The sequence below is a fragment of the Panthera uncia genome, chromosome C2, assembly GCF_023721935.1.
Source record: "Panthera uncia isolate 11264 chromosome C2, Puncia_PCG_1.0, whole genome shotgun sequence".
Taxonomy (NCBI): Eukaryota; Metazoa; Chordata; class Mammalia; order Carnivora; family Felidae; genus Panthera; species Panthera uncia.
This window is the reverse complement of record NC_064810.1, coordinates 77,886,423-77,905,330: the sequence shown is the minus strand read 5'-3', so window position 1 is coordinate 77,905,330 and position 18,908 is coordinate 77,886,423. Positions and strand designations below refer to the sequence as shown.

Genomic DNA, 18,908 nt, shown 5'->3' with positions numbered 1-18,908 from the left:
TAAGAAAACACTGCTTGCTGGTTGGAAACAAGAGGGAGCCCCGTTCTCTGCCTCTAACACCTGCCTGCGCTGGGGGCTCAGAGTCAAGGGGCAGGGAAGCTATTGTGCTTAGCAGGGAAGGCCCGCCCCCCCTGCCGATGCACCCTCACTGCATACAGTGGTCTCCACTGGGCAGCGGACCAGCCAGGGACTGGATTGCCCAGTTCATGTCAGCGTGAGATGAGGTGGCAGGACTGGCTCTCAGCCGCCGGGCAAGGGTGGGCACACGTGTCCCTTCCGGGCAGGGCTCTCTGCCCTTCCCAGGCCCTCAGTCTGGGTGGCCCGGCAGGAGGGAGCGGGCTCCACTCGCTGCCTGCGGGAGGGTGCCAATCCAAGCCAGAAGGGCCCCGGGACCCGGAATCGCCGTGTGAAAGAAGACCGCTCACTGACCAGGAAGGGTTACGTAAGGGAGAAAGAAGCCTCCTTTGTGTTGGGCCACTGGCGTTCCTGCTTTGTTGGTTGGTTACACAGGCTAGTTCGCCCATATCCGGGATCTCTGCCTTTTGGAGGCCCCTATCTTAAGGACGTGGCAACGATACGACACAGGAGATGCGATAACCTGAAAGAAAGCAAGGAGTGGGTTGGGAGTGGAACAGATGATGTCTTCTTCGTACACGCAGAGGACGGTCTTGCAAGGGAGGGATGTGGTACAACATTCTGAGCGGGCCACTCACTGGGAGTTACAAGAAGGCAGCTTTCATCGTAATTTGGAAGACGCATGTGATCTAGGGCAGGACCAAGTGCCCTGCACAGTCACACTTGAAGGGTATGAAGCAGTCAAAGGAAGGCTAAGAGACTAAAGGGCAGGAAAGCCACATGGGGGATTTGGCAGTGGCTGGAAGGGTGGCCTGAGGGCCTCCGTGGGTCCCCAACTCTTCCCCTGCAGTTCTGAGTCTCCCTCCTTGGTCAGGGAAGGGAGGAAGGCAGAGGGGGTGGGGAAGGGTTTGATGGGGAAACCCACCTGAACTGCCCTCTCTCCTGGAGCTCTGTCCCTAAGGCGCCTGACCCACAACACTGTGAGCCCAAAGGAACAGGCAAGGTGGGCTTGCCCATGTTGAGGACCCTGTCTCCCTAGATCACAGGCCCCACTGTTTTCTTCTGAAAAAAAATGTGACCCGAGCCAAGCCTAGGCCCAGGAGACACGGTGATGATGCACAACATCCATATTTGGTGACTTGGCTCCAGGGGCAGAGAATCCAGGGAGAGCAAGGGACGAGAAAGAGGCAGGCTTTGTGAGCCAGTGAAGGGTGGTGGTCCAGCCCTGGGAGTACAGCTCCGAGAGACCGGATCTCTACCCGGACGAGCCCGGCTGTCAGAAACAAGACGGAGAGGCTTCAGAGGAGCTCTAAGTCAGGGACTCCCAGACACAAATGCCCTCAGATCCAGGTAGGCATGCACAAAGGAGCGAAGCGGGCCTAACGTAAAGCAAGAGGAACCAGCAAGGAGACAAAGCAAAATCAAAAGTCAAAAACCGGAAAGGAAGAGAAGAAAATAGAGAAGCCCGCACCTGCAGGCCTTCCACTTGGCAATGAGAAGACAAAGACTCAGCGAAGGGCAGGTGTCCCTGGTGGTCACTCTGTGTTGAGGACGGTGTGAGGGCAGGAACTCAGGCCTCCTCTGTCCAGAGCGGGGCTCAGTCAGCAGAGGTGGGGTGCAGGGCAGAGCGAAGGGAAGAGGAGGGCAGCCACGGTCAATGAGATAGCCCTGGAGGGCTGAGGATTTAGGAAGCTGGGACTTCGCACCGACTCTGCCCCCAACTCAGCAGCTTGGGTAGTAAGTATCCGGCACCTCTCTGGGTTATAAGGACAGTCGAGTGAGTGACAAAGACAGTTGAGTGGGTGGTCCCAAACATGCCTCCAACTCTGACATCATTCCTGGGGAGAAAAGCACAAGTCACCATTTAGACCCTCCTTCTCCCACCTATACCTTTGATCAGACCCTACGCCTTCAGAGTTTAACTTCTACATATCTCCTGAGCCCTTCCTCTGCTTCCCACTCTCGTGGCCCAGCTTTGGCAGAAACCTCATCTTTTCTCCCCCAGGTGACAGCAAGGGATTCCCGACCTGTCTCCTTCCTCCTTGCTCTTTCCCATCCCATCTGTCCTCAGCTGTCAAATGCTGCCTCAACAACGGAGTTAATTACACTGCACACATGCTTACAACCCTCTATGGCTCCCCATTACATTCTGAAGGAAAACCCAGACTTAACACCATACCTTGGGCCCTCAAGGAATGAGGCTTCATTTTTTTTTTCACCTCTCCAGCCCTCCTCCAGTATCCCCTGCCCCATCAGACTGATCGCTTGCCGTTCCATTAACACGTTCTGAAGCTTCACCCTTGCATGCTTTTGCATGTGCTGTTCCAGCTGCTTCAAACGCCCTTCCCCGTCTTGTATGCCAGGTAGTAGTGGGGCGGGACAGTCTAACCCAGTGTAGGCAATAAGGGGGTACATTGGTAGGGAGTTAAAGTCAGTAATAAACTAACTGAAATTTAGCCTTCTTTTTATTGTCATCTTGCACTAGCAAACATCAACAGGGATAAAATGCTTATCCTCACTCTGGCAGACCACTTTAAAGATCACACTCCCTTAGAGCACATGGAACATGAAAGCCTCCATTATCCTTCCAAACTCAGCCTAGGTGTCACTGCACCAGTCGATTTCCTGACCCTTCCTCCCCAGCCCTTCACTCTGCACCCCGAGTGGTAACACTTCTCTCCTTTGGACCTATTGTTCGGTTTCACACTCTTACTCTGCTGCTCTTGTAATGTTACATTTCCCTTCTGTTTATGAGTCTGTCTCTCCCAGGAGACGCTGAATTCCTTGAAGACAGTGGCTATGATATATCTATGCATTCCTGAAGCTTAGCACAATGCCTCGGATATCCCGGGGGCTCGGAAAAGGGGTGATAAGTGAAGGCAAGAGTACAGCTTGCACTCTTCGAGCACTGATTAAGGCATGATGGGTTTCCAAGTCACAACCCAATTAAAAGCTCCAATTTATGTTTAGAATGTTGCTGCGGGTCAAGTCTTAACGTTTTGGCTGGAGCTCCTCTCCTTGCCAGGACACGACAGGAAGGTGTTTGGGTGGTATTGAAATGACTCACTGCCCCGGTGGCTTAACAGGATTACCGAGGGGCTCACACTGCTCAATGAAGCATGGTGGGAGCCCCAGCAGCGCCAGCCAGGTCAGAAGCCGAAGCTGTAATCTGTGTGACTGCTTCTCTGGTGCCTGGGGACAGAGGAAATTAAAAGCCACTGCAGCCCGCTAGCCGAGAAGAGAAAGGTTCAAAAGAAGCTCAGAGAGTGCCTCCCTTCCCTCACTGGATTGCATCCCCCTTTCTGTCCTCAAGATCCCAGAAGGCCTTCCTGGAAGGGACTTTGGGTAAAATCTGGGTCAATCTCCCCATTGTGCAGATTGGGAAGCTAAGATCCAGAGAGAAGCATAAACTACCAAACGCCACACAGCTAATAAGTCACAGAATTGACAACTGAGTCTGCACATCTTCATTCCCTGTCCAATGAGCGAACATCAGGACCTGGAACCCAGCAAGGAGGTATAGTGCAGGGCGGGCAAGTTCGCACCTGGGTTTGTCTGTTGATCTGGTGTTCCTTTTTTAAAACACTGAAATCAGGGGCGCCTGGGTGGCTCAGTCGGTTAAGCGTCCGGCTTCGGCTCAGGGCATGATCTCATGGTTCCTGGGTTCAAGCCCCACATCCAGCTCTATGCGGACAACCCAGAGCCTGCCTGGAGTTTGCTTCGGATTCTGTCTCCCTCTCCCTCTCTCTGCCTTCCCCCACTTGCAATTGCTCTCTCTCTCTCTCTCGAAAATAAACATTAAAAAAAATTTTTTTTTAATAAAATAAAATGAAATTGAAACGGAAGTCACATAACATTAAATGAACAATTTTAAGGTCTACAATTCAGGGGCATTTAGTAGATTCACATTATAGTGCCACCATCACCTCTATCTAGTTCCAAGAAATGTTCAGCAACCCCCCCCCAAAAAAAACCCATACCTATTAAGCAGTCACTCCCCATTTCTGTCTCCTCCAGACTGGCAACCACCAGTCTCTTTTCTATCTCTATGGATTTGCCTTTTCTGGACATTTCATACAAGTAGAATCATAGAGTATGTGCCCCGTTGTATTTAGCTTCTCCCATCCAGTTTAATGTGTTTGCGATCCAGCCACGTTGTACCACGAGTCAGCACTTTATTCCTTTTTTTTTTTTTAATTTTTTTTTAACGTTTATTTATTTTTGAGACAGAGAGAGACAGAGCATGAACGGGGGAGGGTCAGAGAGAGGGAGACGCAGAATCCGAAGAGGGCTCCAGGCTCTGAGCTGTCAGCACAGAGCCCGACGCGGGGCTCGAACTCACGGACCGCGAGATCATGACCTGAGCCGAAGTCGGCCGCTTAACCGACTGAGCCACCCAGGCGCCCCATCCTTTTTATGGCCGGGTCATATTCCATTTGTGTGTGCATACCACATTTGTTCGATCGCCCCTGGTTTTAACTAAGAGCCGGGTACAGGGTAATAACAAGTCCTTCAATTTAGTCATGCATCCTTCACACCACACTCTTTGAAGGCAGGCACAGAGCCAGGGCTCTGTAATGTCTACTGAACGGGCGTTTCTGCGTGCCTGCTGTGGTTAAAGCCATGTGCGGGCACCCACACAGATGGTCTGACAGTGCGATGTGGAAAGGACCATACACACAACGCAGGAGAAATCTAGGCTGTGGTCCTAGCTCACCAAGCAACCAACCGAATGGCTTCAGACAGGTCCTCCCCTGCTCCGGGCCATGGTTTCCTTACCCATAAGGCAAGGTAATGATGCCTGTCCAGCTGACCATTTGGCAGGGAAGCCTAAATGGGATCTGTGCAAGAACTCAGTAAACAACTGCTCATTGTGTGAATTATCTCACTAAAAACAAAACAAAACAAAACCAGAAAAAACAACCCCCACCCCCCAGCCACCTTCACCTTCCTGTAAGGATATGGTTATTGATAGCAAAGGGAGATATACCCACCCAAATTCTTTTAGGGAGTGATACATATTTACTTGGAGAAAACACCTGCATGGGCACAGAAAGGGCCTGAATATGGGGGCGGGGGGCGAACTCTCTTGAGGAGAACTGAGGGAATGCTTATTGCTGAGAGGAATGAGGCTGAGAAAGATAGACAGGAAAGGGTGTGAAGAGGGCAAAAGCTTGCCTAGTCTCTGACGAGACTCCTCTGTGAGACCTTCCATCTTCGGTAATGTTACCAAACTCACAAAGTCCCCGGTGCGAGGGGCTTTTGGTGAAGACCAGGGAAGGAACGGGGCTCTGCTCCTTGAATGCTTCAGGCAGAGCTGGTCGGCATGCTCAGATGACAGGGCACGGGGTAGAGCTGGGTGATACACCTGTGGGCACTCATGGAAACCGGGCTCTGAATTCAAAGCTCTCGCAAGGCTCAGCGCCAGAGTTTGGGTCAAGTTAAATTGGATCTCCAAGGGCCTCGGCTGCCATCTGCGTTGCACATAACAGGACCCTGCTGTGAGGGCTGTGCCCATGGGCAGTGCCACTGACCAGGGCCACAGTGTCCTTGCTCCAAGAATACAGTGACTTTCACCCTCCTAGCTCCCGCAGCCCTCCCACTGCAACCACAGTCTAAGAACTGGGAGCTCAGCACTGGTTTGCTTTTGTTCCCAAACAATCGGTGGTTCAAGGGCCCTTGCGTGGCAGCCACAAATGAACAACTTTTGCAAATAAGGCAGACCCGTGGAATGGTACCCGGGTAGAGTGTGCCCTCAAAAGTAGAGAGCTTCTGCGGTCACAGGTCTCTCCCGGGGCTTTGTCAACCTCTGCTCTCCTGCTCACTGCCAGGCGACATGCTAGTTGCTGGCTTGGAGCCCCAAGCCAGTAAGATCAGTATGAGGCGAGAGTCCTGACTGTCACGGTTGGCTTTGTACCTGGGAAAGCTGCTCCTCATAAGGGGGTCCGTACCCTTTGGCCAAGTCATCTCCCTTCTTGAATTTGATCCTAACGAAATCAACAAAAGCACAAAGCTAAATATACTAAGGTGTTCTTTACAAAATTACCCACCACGCTAAGCAGCGGGAGACATAAAATTGCAACAACAGGTAAAAGCAAGAAATGTATGGTGAATCGCCACAAAGGTATTTCTATGGCCATAAAATAAAGATTGGAGCAATATGGCGAGTGCTTATAATATTAAACAAAACACAGACTGTGAAAAGTCTTTGCGATACGATTGCAGCTGTATAAAAATGTGCACTGAATATGAACAAGAAGATTGAAGGGACTATGGAAAATAAAAAGTGTTGCATACGACAAAAGGACCATAGGTAACTTTTTCTTTAATATTATCTTTTATACTATCTTCTTAATATTTCGGTAGGTTCACACCTGTATTCTTAGCCAGCTGCTTATCTACATCTGCTTTCCCTACCCAGTTAGATTTCATACATCTGTCTCTATCAAGATATTTATGGTTCTGTTGTGCTGACTTGTTCCTACCTCACTTAGCATGCAGATCCTTCTGTAAGTGAATCCCACATGATATTGGGCAAGAAGTGACTAAATGATGATGTTCCAGACTGCTGTTGCTTGGATGATGTTTAATGATACTGTCACTGTGCTTGCAAAAGCAGGATCCATTTTCAGGTTGGACTCTGATCAGGAAGAGACTCTTGCCACCAAAAAGGCTTTAAAACCCTTCCTAGCAACCAACATGCACAGACCAGAGCTGCCACAGCTGCTGAATCCTGATCTTCAGCAGAGAAATGCGGCTCCAGCACCATCGGTGAACAATAGTGCCCCTGCATGGTACGTGAACAAGACAGAGTCCCTATGTGATCAGTGAGCCAGGTCGTGCTCTTGTGTGATCAGTGAGCCAGGCAGTGCTCCTAAGTGATCAGTGAGTCAGGCAGTGCTCCTGCATGGTCAGTGAGCCAGGCAGTGCTCCTATGTGATCAGTGAGCCAGGAAGTGCTCCTAAGTGATCAGTGAGTCAGGCAGTGCTCCTGCGTGATCAGTGAGCCAGGCAGTGCTCCTATGTGATCAGTGAGCCAGGCAGTGCTCCTGCGTGATTAGTGAGCCAGGCAGTGCTCCTATGTGATCAGTGAGCCAGGCAGTGCTCCTAAGTGATCAGTGAGTCAGGCAGTGCTCCTGCGTGATTAGTGAGCCAGGCAGTGCTCCTATGTGATCAGTGAGCCAGGAAGTGCTCCAGCATGATCAGTGAGCCAGGCAGTGCTCCTATGTGATCAGTGAGCCAGGAAGTGCTCCTAAGTGATCAGTGAGCCAGGCAGTGCTCCTAAGTGATCAGTGAGCCAGGCAGTGCTCCTATGTGATCAGTGAGCCAGGAAGTACTCCTAAGTGATCAGTGAGCCAGGCAGTGCTCCAGCGTGATCAGTGAGCCAGGCAGTGCTCCTGCGTGATCAGTGAGCAGCTGCAGCATTAGTGGAGCTCCAGTCCCAGGTTAAGCAAGCACAGACTAAAATTTCTCTGTGATCAGTCAGTAAAGATCTAGATCAGTGACAGGCATTTCAGTTCAGATCAGACCACAAGGAACCAGAAAAATATGGCCCATGGAGACTCTTTCTTTAGCCCTAGCAACCAATGTGGCAGATCCCCCTCAGAGCCTTCTTAATCTGGCACCTGAACTCAGAATACAGTGTCTGGATGATTCATTTCCTATAAGGTCATTCTGGGGATGGTACTTAAATCTAATTCCAGAGAGTGTGCTCAGGCATCCTTAGCACATTATCATAAAGTGCTGGGCTCAAGGACATCCATCAAGGATCGCTCTATAGACAGCTGGATCAGGTGAGGTCCATCTGACATCTAGAATCAGGTTCCCCATCCCAAGCAGGCAAGCCTGGGAGAGGAAATACTCCTAGAGAATTTTGTTTGGACAAGCTTGCATCTTTCTGAACGAGCTATGTGTACTAGAGGAGGAAAGTCCTTGATAATTATTTCCATAAAAGCATCACGGAGGAGAAGGAAACACAGGAAAATAGTAACATAGGCTGCTTTGGGGGAGGACAACAGGATGGCTGGGGAAAGGGTCAGAGGAAGACTTGTACTGCATTCCCTTTACACTTACCTATTTTTTTTTTGAACTACTCATTACCAAACCAAATAATGGGTGAATGATGAATGGTTAGGTACAATTAAATAAAAAAAAAAACTCTACCAGGGAAATTTGCTCACAGCATTTTTCTGAATCGACGACTGAGCCTAGCAGATGATTTAAGTGCTGGTGGTAAAAATTAAAAGGTAGAGGAAGAGTCCTGCCTTGTGTCATAGGACCCTCCCCGTCATCCGGGTTTGTTGTTTGAAATTCACTTTTTAGGGTCAAGAAAGTATCTCACCATCAAATGCTCACATGTGCCCTTAAAAGGAAGCAATCAATTCATGCTCACCGCACACAAATTCAAAATGAACCCTACCTACTGGAGGGTCAAGACAGTGGCCAGTTCCATGACTGGCACTGTATCTCTGTGGCCTCAGGGGTCTGCATCCACCTTGCGGAGTAAAGGAAAACTTGGTGGGAAGCTACTGAGATTCAGAGCATCAGCTGCTCTAGTTCAGACTCATGACCACCACGAGGCGGGAACCGGGCTCGAGGAGCAAGCTCAGGCCCCTTCATAGTCCTGCTTCGGAGCCTGTGTGGCCTGAGTGACAGGACCCCAGGGCCAGAGCCCCAAGGAGCTCCTTGGAGAACAGAGAGGAGACTACCCTGTCTGTTCTCAGGGTTGTGACAAGCACAGGTGTGAGACCAGTGGATGCCCAAAGAGGAGCAGGCTCTCGGAGAGGAGATGGCATCCCTGTGTCTTTGCCCTTTGACCCAGGGTCCTTTTTCATAACCTTCTGCCAAAAAGGACTGAAGACTGGGTTTCTTAACTGCATCTGAACAGAATGACTTTGTGTACAAAACGCGCCAACTCAAAAGGAGAAATGAACCAAAGCGGCCAGGCCTAATCGCCCCCGGGGGGGAAATGGTCACTGGCTGTTCCCACAGCACCTGAAATCCTGGGGTCTAGCTGGGCCTCCAGAGACCCCGGGTGGGGAATATGACCCCCAGAGCTCTGTTTGGGGAAGGAGCACTTTCCAGGCAGTGAAGCCGGAAAAGGACGCCTCTCCCTCCGTTATTCCTGCAGGTGCTGTCACGTCGTGTTGCCTGAATCACTGCGCTGGCCACAGCTCCCCGATGCTCAGAACTCCAGTGGCTCCTGGCCATCTTTTACTAGAATCTCCTCTTCCCTCTGGCATCCAGGGCCTTCAAACTCTGCTGCTCACCCGTCTTCTGACCATAGCTCCCTCCTTCGCCAGCCTTACACACCTCCCATGCCCGCCCGCCTCTCCACCACCCAGGAAGCCCCTAGCTTTCCCACCATCTTGGGCTGGCTGGTGTCACCTGTCCCCCGGGAGCCACTTCCCCACCTTCCCAGCTCTCAGAGGTTGCTCTGTGAGCTCAGTCTTTCTTCACCCCACATGCCATCTCTCCATCTCTTTGACAAGACCCTTTCTTGTCCACTGCTCTGTGCATCTGGTCAAGAGCAAGCTCCCTCTCTTCCCCACCGGAAGAGCCTCTTCTCTGTGTTTCTGCCGTTTCCTCCTTTGCATTTTGTTCCTTGTGTGCTTCTCAGAGCCTGCCTTCGGGGTGGCGCCTCATGGCTGACACACAGGGCGTCACCTGTCAATACTGGCGACCGACTCGAGGGACCAAGTTCGCGGTCACTAGGAGAGGACAGACTGGCTCCAGTTCTGCCACGTTTGTTCGAGGTGGAGAGCTGGGCTGGCTGACCTGTTTCCTTGCGACTCCAGGGTTTCATGTGTCTACGAGTCTCCAAATAGGCATAGCTAAAGGCCACCCTAAGCATCTTTTTCTGCTCCTATCATAATCTCAGGTTCAGGGAGATCCCGTAGCGATCAATGCTTTAAATCAGCCCTCACGGCACACTGTGGCAAGGCACTCCTTCCAGGAGCTGACTAATGCTGACAGTCTGTTCTGTTGTTGCTTTCTGGGCGGGCTGTGTTTTTCCTCTGGCCCTCCTGTATCTCTGAGGCCTCTGGCCTGCTGGGCAGAGGTAAGGTGTTCTGAAGGGAGTCGCCCTTCTCCTAGGAGTGTCCCAGAGTCTCGTGCCCTCCGGTGGGGACGTGAAAAAGGCCCCACACAAGGCTTCCTCCTCCCCACTGTCTCGGATCCTGCCTTTCTGCACAGGACAGGGCCCGGCCTGGGCGTTCTGCGGTCATAAGGAGGAGGAGACAGACGAGGGTGCAGCAGTAGGGAAAGAGGGCAAAGAGGGATCCCTTTACTCAAGCATCCTTCAGGGAAAAGAGACAGATTTCGCCTTGAGCCTGCTTTCTGGGTAATTCGGCATCAAACAGCAACGAGGCCTGGGATCTGGCCAAGTCTTTGTTTTGTTTTGTTTTTTTCCTTTCCTCCAATCAGCCCAGGGCAGGGGGGAGTGGGAGGGCATGGAGGGGGTGGGGGCCGCACGCACCGGGGGCTGCGAGGGAATGCTGAGCCCGCAGAAGTGGCCCATTGAGAGCCCCGGCTCCCAGCGCAGGGGCGGGTGGCACCCCCAACCCCTACCGCCACAAGGGCAGCTCTGTCCTGTGGGCACAGGGCTCCGTCCCAGCCCCACTGGCTCACAGAGAACAACATTTCCTTATAAGGCCCCGACCGCCTTGCCAAGGCTGGACGCTCCGACAGACTGTAGCTTTCCATTCTCCTCGGCCGGCTCCAGTGCAGGCCTTGAATGTAGCCCTTGTTGTCAGGCCCCTCCTCCCCTCCGAGGCCCCCACCCCACCCACCTCCGTGGCCTGCCAGAGCCAGTCCCACCAAACGGGATAAACAGCCCCAAGGCCTCTCCCACGCAGGGCCTGCCTCAGCTCAGGCCTGCTGGAGGCAGCACAGGGTAGCAGACGGAGCAACCGGACGGACGCAGGCCTTGGTCGGCCCCGCAGTTCCCTCACCCCGGCGTGTGGCTAAAGCCAAGGTCCTGACTTCGGTGAGCCTGTTTCCTCATCTGGAAAACAGAGATGCTAACTGCCACAGGGTCTAAATTCTTTGCATTGCATTCAAAGCCCTGCCCAGCCAGACTGCCTTCCAGCTTCACCTCTGCTACCCCAGGGCCAGGCCCTCCGGACTCCTCCCCTACCCCTGCTGCGCGCCATGTTTTCTCAGGAGGTCAGAGCTTGGTGCACAGGGAATGACCCCAGTCCTCCTTCCCCAGGAAAAGCGAGTCGTGTCTTTCTCTCCTCTCTCAGCGTTCGCGTGCACCTCTCTCAGAGCCTTTCTGTTTGGCAATTACCGTACTCGTGTACCTGCCTTTTCCTTTATGGATGATGAGCACCTCGAGGCTGAAAAGGTCTCCTCTTCGTCTTTGTATTCCTGAGCTCTGCCTCGAACCAGGCACCTGATCGGTGCTGCAGGCCAGATCGTTGGGTAAACACCTGAATGTCCGGTGTTGGGCAAGCTCGAAAGAGACAACGGATGCGCAAGTACTTTGTAAACTAGAAAGGACAGTGCACCTGTATCATGTACGTCCACCCCAAACTCTCCTCTTTATTATGCCATCACAACCCCTTTCCCTGTCTACCTCGTTCCGCATCATGAATTCCGTGCTCACTGCAACTCCTCAGGGGCTTGACATCTGTCACTACGACGGTACTGCTCTTTCGGTGCCAGTGTCAGGGCTAAAAGGGCCTTCGGAAATTATCCAATGGTTTCTACACTGACATCCGTGCCGAAGTCACCAGGCCACACGAATGGATTGAATGAAGGGGCTCCGAGCCCTCAGCCCCACCTCTTCCACCATTTATACAGGTGAGGTCCCTGTAGCTTTCTCAGAAAAAAAGTATCCAGGGGCTTTTGTGCACTGATTAATCCAATCTCAACATTTGACAGCTGAGGAAACTGGGCTCCTTAAAAGGAAAGTCGCTTTCCTGACCCTCAACTGAGCCACATGCATGATCAAGACCACACCTGGGGTCCCTCTTGTCCACCAAAGCCCTTGCCCCTGCATCACTGCCTACTTAGGGCAGACAGATGATGGAGGAAGCTGCAAATCTTGTTAAGCAGAGTTCTTATAAGTCTGGGACGTGTCGAGTTCCAAATAAAGAACTTCAGTCTGAACCAGAACAAATCTTTCTGAAATGGGGATTCTGCAAATTGTCGGGTCAGTGATTTGCAAGCACAGCAGAGTTAAGTACTGTAGTGAGACTCTATTCCCCCATGATCTTAGCAACAATTTTAAAGAGAAAAATCTTATCCCAGGATGAAATACCCTGTTCTCCATCCACACACTCAATTTCTCAGAAATGATGTTTGTAGAACGAAGCCCACAGTTGATCACAAATTGTGTTCTAACACCGTTTGACACAGAGCCAAATTCAGGATTTAAGGTGGATCTGCCCTGGGCTCATCCAAGAGGATGAGCCTCTATATATGAGCCTCGCTATAATGAGGTTCCTCCTAGAAGATGCCTAAGGGTAGACGCTGCCAGGAGCAAAGGGTAGAAGGAATACTGGGCCAAGAGACAGGAAACCAAGCTCTGTTCCCAACTGTACTTAGTACAAAACCTAGAGCAAGCCAGCTGCCTCCATAGGTCTTAGTTTTCTCACTACAAAATGAGACTCATGATGCCTCCAAGATCATTTCCAAAGGCAGTGAGGATTAGATCAATTAAGATTATGAATATGAAAGTGCTTTATGAGGGGCGCCTGGGTAGCTCAGTCAGCTAAGCATCTGACTTCGGCTCAGGTTATGATCTTGCAGTTCGTGAGTTCGAGCCCCACGTCAGGCTGTGCTGACAGCTCAGAGCCCGGAGCCTGCTTCAGATTCTGTGTCTCGCTCTGTCTCTCTGCCCCTCCTCTGCTTGTGCTCTGTCTGTCTGTCTCTCTCTCAAAAATAAATAAACATCAAAAAAAAAAAACCCAGAAAGTGCTTTATGAATGATAGCAACAGAAAAAAAACCTACGTGCCTAAATAAGGGCCAGTTGTTAATAAGCAGCGGTTCTCCCCTTGGGGTGGTTCTTATGTGTAGAGAAGAGAATAAAAACTTCCTTTTCCAGGATCCTGTTATGTTTGCTCCATCTCCCCCCCTGCCTCCCACCCCCCAGCTCCCTCAGAGGCATGGCAGGTACAGTATTGCAGATCACTTTCCAGGAAATCAAGAGAGAGGTGGGGCTGTTCCTGCTAAGAAGTTGCTTCAAGAATCTGGAAAGCACACAAAGGGAGCCATTCTCTCACCCTGTATTCCCCTCCCCTTTCGTTCCCGGTACAAAGAGAAGGGGTTTGCAGAGTCTAGGCTCTGGGCAAACCCTGGCTGAATTGAAGAAGTTGTTTCTCTTCTCTGAGCCTCCACTCTCTGAGTCTTGCCTACTTCCAGTAGGTAAAATGAAGAGGTTGGATAGAATGAGACACTTTTGAAAGTGAAAAAAGTGCATTATCAATAATTATACCAGGATGACCACAGCAAATAGGACTACCCCAGGCAAACTGGGTATAGGGCTATTTTATTAAGCCTTGTTTCAACTTGCAGTATTATTGGGAAAACACGTGCCCTTGAGAAAAAGCAATTTCGGTTCCCTTGGTGTTGTCTCAGCTACATTGAACTTCTGACTAGTTCTACAGCTTGTTTTTACATTGTTCTCAGTCACCAAGGGCAAACTCAGTATTACTATATCTTTTATCTCCATGCACCAGCCTTATGAGACAAGCATGCAAAGACATCAATCCCACTTTTAAAAAGAGCCCTAGAGAAAGTCAAGGATTTGCTCAAGGTTATGGGGCAAAGGGAGGCACAGCTGAGTCCTGGACTCTGAGCCCTGTACTTGTCCCACTGGGCCAGGTTAACAAAGAGGATGGTTAATTTTCAAACACAGACTGGCTTCAGGTTGGCCACCTTCCATCCAAAAAGTTCCTTCTCTATCTATAACAATGATGCTCGAAGCGCAGCAAAAATTTTAGAACACCCCTCCCCCAATACCCTAAAGCTTGAGGTTGACCAGGGTCTTAAAGAATCAGCTACATCTACAAATGAGAATTCCAAAACCCAGAGAGAATAGGTTGCTGAGATTACCCATCAAGACCCACATCCGAGTGGAATTTAGATCCCTAAACCCCTCCTTTAGCATTCTTTAAACACTAACTAAACACAAATATACTTAGGGAAGTAAACATAACTTACCTCCCTTCACTGCCTTTCAGAAACTCATGAATCCCCTTTGGATTTTCTAATGTTGAGGAGTCCCTAGTCCCTAGCTATCCCTTCGCCCCTCCAACTTGAAGAAGTGAGAGTTAAGAATATTTAAGTCTCGGGCATTGCACTAGCTACGTCTTATTTCTCTTCTTTGCAGGTAAGAGCAAATGAAATGAAGCTTCCTCATGGGCAAAGTTTCCATAATTCAAATTGTTTACCAGAGTCCTGAGGGCAAAACCAAAGGGAACTTGCCATGCAGGAACGAGTGCCTGGAAAATGAATAAGCACCGTTGGGTTTGAATTCCAGTTTAGCTCCTACTTTGCAGCACTACCTTGACCAAGTTATTTCCCCTCCCCGGGCCTCAGTTCTTCAGCTGGGAAATAAAAGAGTTTTAGGTAATGTCTAAACATTCTTCCAGCTCTAGCAAGCTATGAGTCCCCAAACCGTAAATGTAGATGCTTTTGAGTGGAGGGCTGATCAAATTCTTTTCTGTCCATTAGCCTCGTAGGAGTCACTGCACAGGAGAGGTTTTGTCATCACTTGCTGGTGGGTATTTCCTGTCCCTTTGCCCTCTGCCCCTTTCCCTCAGTGCTGATTAGCACAAGTAACTACTTGTGCCAGCTAAAAGAGGCAAAGGGGCAGATAACCCTCTCCAGTACAAACTAGGGGTATTCAGTTTAAATCAGAGGCATTAGCCAAGTTGCCTAATTGGTGGAGTCCTCATAAATTAATACAGCTCTGGCAAACTTTGCTCCAGCCTGATCATTTATTTCCTAATTTATTACCTGTGTTGAGATCATCGTTGCATATATTTCTCTGAGGAGCTGTAACCACAAGGCAAAATAATGACTCCATGACATTCACTGATGTCTGTGTTTGAGTCCAAATGTCCCTGAAGATGGAGGAAATTTTCCAAGAGACAAGGCGTGTTTCTAATACTGAGAAGCAACGACAACACAGCTTGTGATTCTGAGCTGAAGGTTCAGAGCCAGGATGCCCATGCTGTCAGTCTTCCTTTTAAGTGGGAGGTGAAGCTGGTTGGAGTCAACTTCTGTGTTTCTACTTGCCTGGCACCTGCTCTCTTTCTTCTCTTACAGAAAGTTCTCATTCAGTGGGAAACCCATCCCGTGTATTCTGCACAAGACACTCTTCCCACATAGCTAAAGAGGCAAACATATGTCCCAGGACTTGTCTCCATGTCCCAGGAAGATGAAGACCACCATAAAGGTAAATATGACACAAAAGCAAGTCAATGTAATGCCTCACCATGACTTTTCTGCTTCCAAGGCAGATGGTTATTTTCCCGCAGTTGAGTTTACTTAGCTGACAGAATGTAAGTCTTACAGATGACTATTCTGCCCATATATGGAGGGAGCTGGAGAGATGGAAACCTGATGATATTTTCTGAGCCCCTAGATAAAAGCAAGCCTAAATAAAGAATACTCATAAGCTTTTCAATTACTAAAATAATAATCTCCCTCTTTGCTTTAGGCTGGTTTGAGGTAGGTTTCTATAATTTTCAACCCAAAAGAATCCTGACTCATGTCAGGTTTGTATTAAATTCTGCATAGAACCTTTTACTCTCAGAGATGGAAGAACTTCCAACGTGTTCAAGTCGGTCTTATACACAGACTGAAAGAATTGGCTCAAGGCTCCCCAAAAAGTAACAGGGTTAGACACCAGATCTCTGAACTAGTCTAAAATGCCCCTCAGAGGTCACTGAACCCAAACTACACATTGATTCAATTCTATAGTGTGAAACGCAGAAAAGAATGTCAACCTCAAGCATCATCCTTTCCAAGAGCTTTAGGGAGGAAATAGTGCTGAGTCTCCCCAAAATGTTCTGATCCTACATTTGTGTCATCCTTCTATTTTTCATAGTGCTTTTATTGCTATTACAGTTCTAGATTGAAATGCCTCTCTTAAAAGTGCATCCACTGGTTACTTACAAATTGTATGAACATGGACAGGTTACTTATAGTGCTGTGCATCTGTTTCTCCATCTCTGAAATGGAGGTAATACAAAGTAGTAATACAAAATAGTGCTCACTTCATAGATCTAGTGTAAGCATTGGCAAAATTCAAGTAAATCCTTTAGCCCAATGGCTGGCACACAGCACTCAATAATTATGACTATTACTATTAGCTTATGATTTTTGCAACAACACTAAGAGACCAGAGAGCTTATGTATAAGAAAGTCAATGACCAGAGAATATAAAGGACATGCCTAAGGGCAACACAGTAGTTACTGGAAGAACTGAAACCAAGTCCCAACCCATATGATTCTTACTTTGAACTGTATTCTACAAACCAGTTGGTCAGTTCAGACTATACTCACTTGTTCATACATCCATAGATTCTTCTATCGTTATTTCACATACCCATGAATTCAGTAAATATTTCCCGAGAACCAGAGTTTCTTTCCAGTCCTAGCGTCTGTCATTTAGAGATCTGGATTCCGGTCCCAGTCCACTAATTTACTACTGAAGTCAAGGGCAAGGGACTTTTGGTCTTTGGGCACCAATTTCCTCAAGAGACTGGCCAAGATATTTCTCAAGCCCCCTCCATAGCAGGCTCCTATTTGCAGTCCTGAGTACTACCTGCTTAGACGATCCAAAGATGTGATGATCATGGTGCTTGCCTAGAGGGGCCCATGGCCAGGTGGGAAAGACACAAACTATGTACACTTTCTCTACCAATGCTGGAGTACAACACATGTACCTTAAACAATATTTCTTTTTTTCCTTTTTTTTAAAAGTTTATTTATTTTCAAGAGAGGAAGAGAGTGAGAGCAAGCAGGAGAGGGGCAGAGAAAGAGGGAGAGAGAGAATCCCGAGCATGCTGTCAGCATGGAGCCTGATGTGGGGCTCGATCCCACGAACCGTGAGATCGTGACTTGAGCTGAAATCGAGAGCTGGACACTTAAAACAACTGAGCCACCAAGACACACCCAAAAAATATTTCTTAAATAAATCTGAAGTGGTTCCCACATGCCAGGGTTGACAGGAAAGTTGATTTCTGACATATTGTGGGAAGCCCTCTCCCCTCCCATAGACAGATGACCATTTATAAGAACTTCAAACAGCATTGCACACTGGTGGCCCTTGGGCCCAGTGAAGACTTTGCAAGTGTTTTGTTTGGCCCACAGTCGATTTGTTTTGTGTGTGTGTGTGTGTGTGTGTGTGTTTTTTTTTTTTTTTTTTTATTAAGTCAACTTTTAACAGCTGGGAAGTTTGTCATTAAAATGTAGGCTTCTCTTGAAAAAGCATAAGATCTAGCAACACTGAACTGGAATCTTTACAACAGCAACTGACATCTTAGAGCTTTACTCTTTCAGAGGGGATACATCTCTCTCTAATTAGAGGTGAATGTTTGGCTTTAACTTTAGCCAGGCTGTATGAATTCAAGGAAAATGTCCATCAGGGCTTTCCTACCGTGTGAATCTTAAAATGTTTATGGGGGAGGCTGAGAGGAGAACTGAATGTTTTATAATAACCTGAATATATATATTCAATATGTACTTACAGATGTTAACTTCCTTTCCTCTAGGGGCACTTGAGTTGGTGATTCTGGGTCTTACTGTGATTTACTGATAACCTGGCTCTCTGAAGAAAAAAGTTCCGATTTGCAGAGCTTGCCAACTTCCATGTGTGAGTACTCCCACCATGGCCAAATGCAAGGACGATCTCACAACTGGCTCACAACATTTCTGAAATTTTAGCAATTGGCTCTTGTGAGCCAGTATAAGCACACTTAGCACACCAGCACTATCTAATTCTGGAACATGGGAATATGAAAATGTTCTTACTTTCCTTTCACTCTGAACTCTCTGGAGGAGTCTGAAGAAATACAAAATATAAGCCATGCCTGCCCTCAGGGGAATTTTGGTCTAGGTCAGGAGATAAAGCTAACACCTTTGAAACAATTAGAGAGTTTCTCAGGAAGAATCAGTGCCTTCTCCAACATCTCTGCTTCAGTGTCCAATAAGAGTATCAAAGCCATTACATCCAAAATAGGTTTCTTGGATTTCCTCCCAAAGCTGTGTTGCATTTCGCCTTCTCCTCATTTCAAGAAATAACCTTCCACCCACTTCTCAGGCTAAAAGATAAGAAGTCACCCTTGATTTCCTTCCTACTTCTCAATCCCCTTGTCCAATCCAGACACAAGTCTTGTATACCCACTTCCAACATTAATCTTAAGCCATCCACTTCCCTGCATCCCACAGCAATAACCCTTGTCCAGCCCCATGTTTACACCTTTCCCACCTCTAGGGCTTTGAAGTTCTTCACCCTCCCCACCATCCACCTGGGCCAGCTATGTCTTCCCTCCGTGCCTCAGCATTCCCCCTGGTTAGCTCCTTCTCATTCTTCAGAGGGCTGTTTATATGTCATCATCTTACAGAAATCTTCTCTGCCTGTCCCATCCTATCTAAAGTAGCTCTCCCCACCTGACCGCTAATTCCCCAATCCATTAACCTATAGACTAGCACAAACTTTGTTTACTTGTTTATGGCCTTCCCCTTCTCCCCACACACTCCTATTCTCTGAGGATAGGAGCCTTTTATGCCTCGTTCTTACTTTGGTCTTCTGCTTAGCACAGTGCTTGACACATAGTAGGCATTAAATAGATATTTAAATGAATGAGTGAAGA

The 18,908-nt window shown here is 48.8% G+C and overlaps 2 long non-coding RNA genes across 2 annotated transcripts; one reads left to right on the top strand and one right to left on the bottom strand.

Annotated features, from left to right (window-relative positions):
- Positions 1–438: 438 nt before the first annotated feature.
- Positions 439–1,910, bottom strand: LOC125921843 (uncharacterized). Its single transcript, XR_007457514.1, has 2 exons — positions 1,547–1,910; positions 439–598 (listed from the first exon to the last, which is right to left on the bottom strand). It is a non-coding gene; the product is annotated as an uncharacterized LOC125921843 (long non-coding RNA).
- Positions 1,911–11,622: 9,712 nt separating this feature from the next.
- On the top strand, positions 11,623–17,911 carry LOC125921849 (uncharacterized). The gene is made up of 3 exons (XR_007457520.1): positions 11,623–11,879; positions 15,355–15,484; positions 17,808–17,911. It is a non-coding gene; the product is annotated as an uncharacterized LOC125921849 (long non-coding RNA).
- Positions 17,912–18,908: the final 997 nt, after the last annotated feature.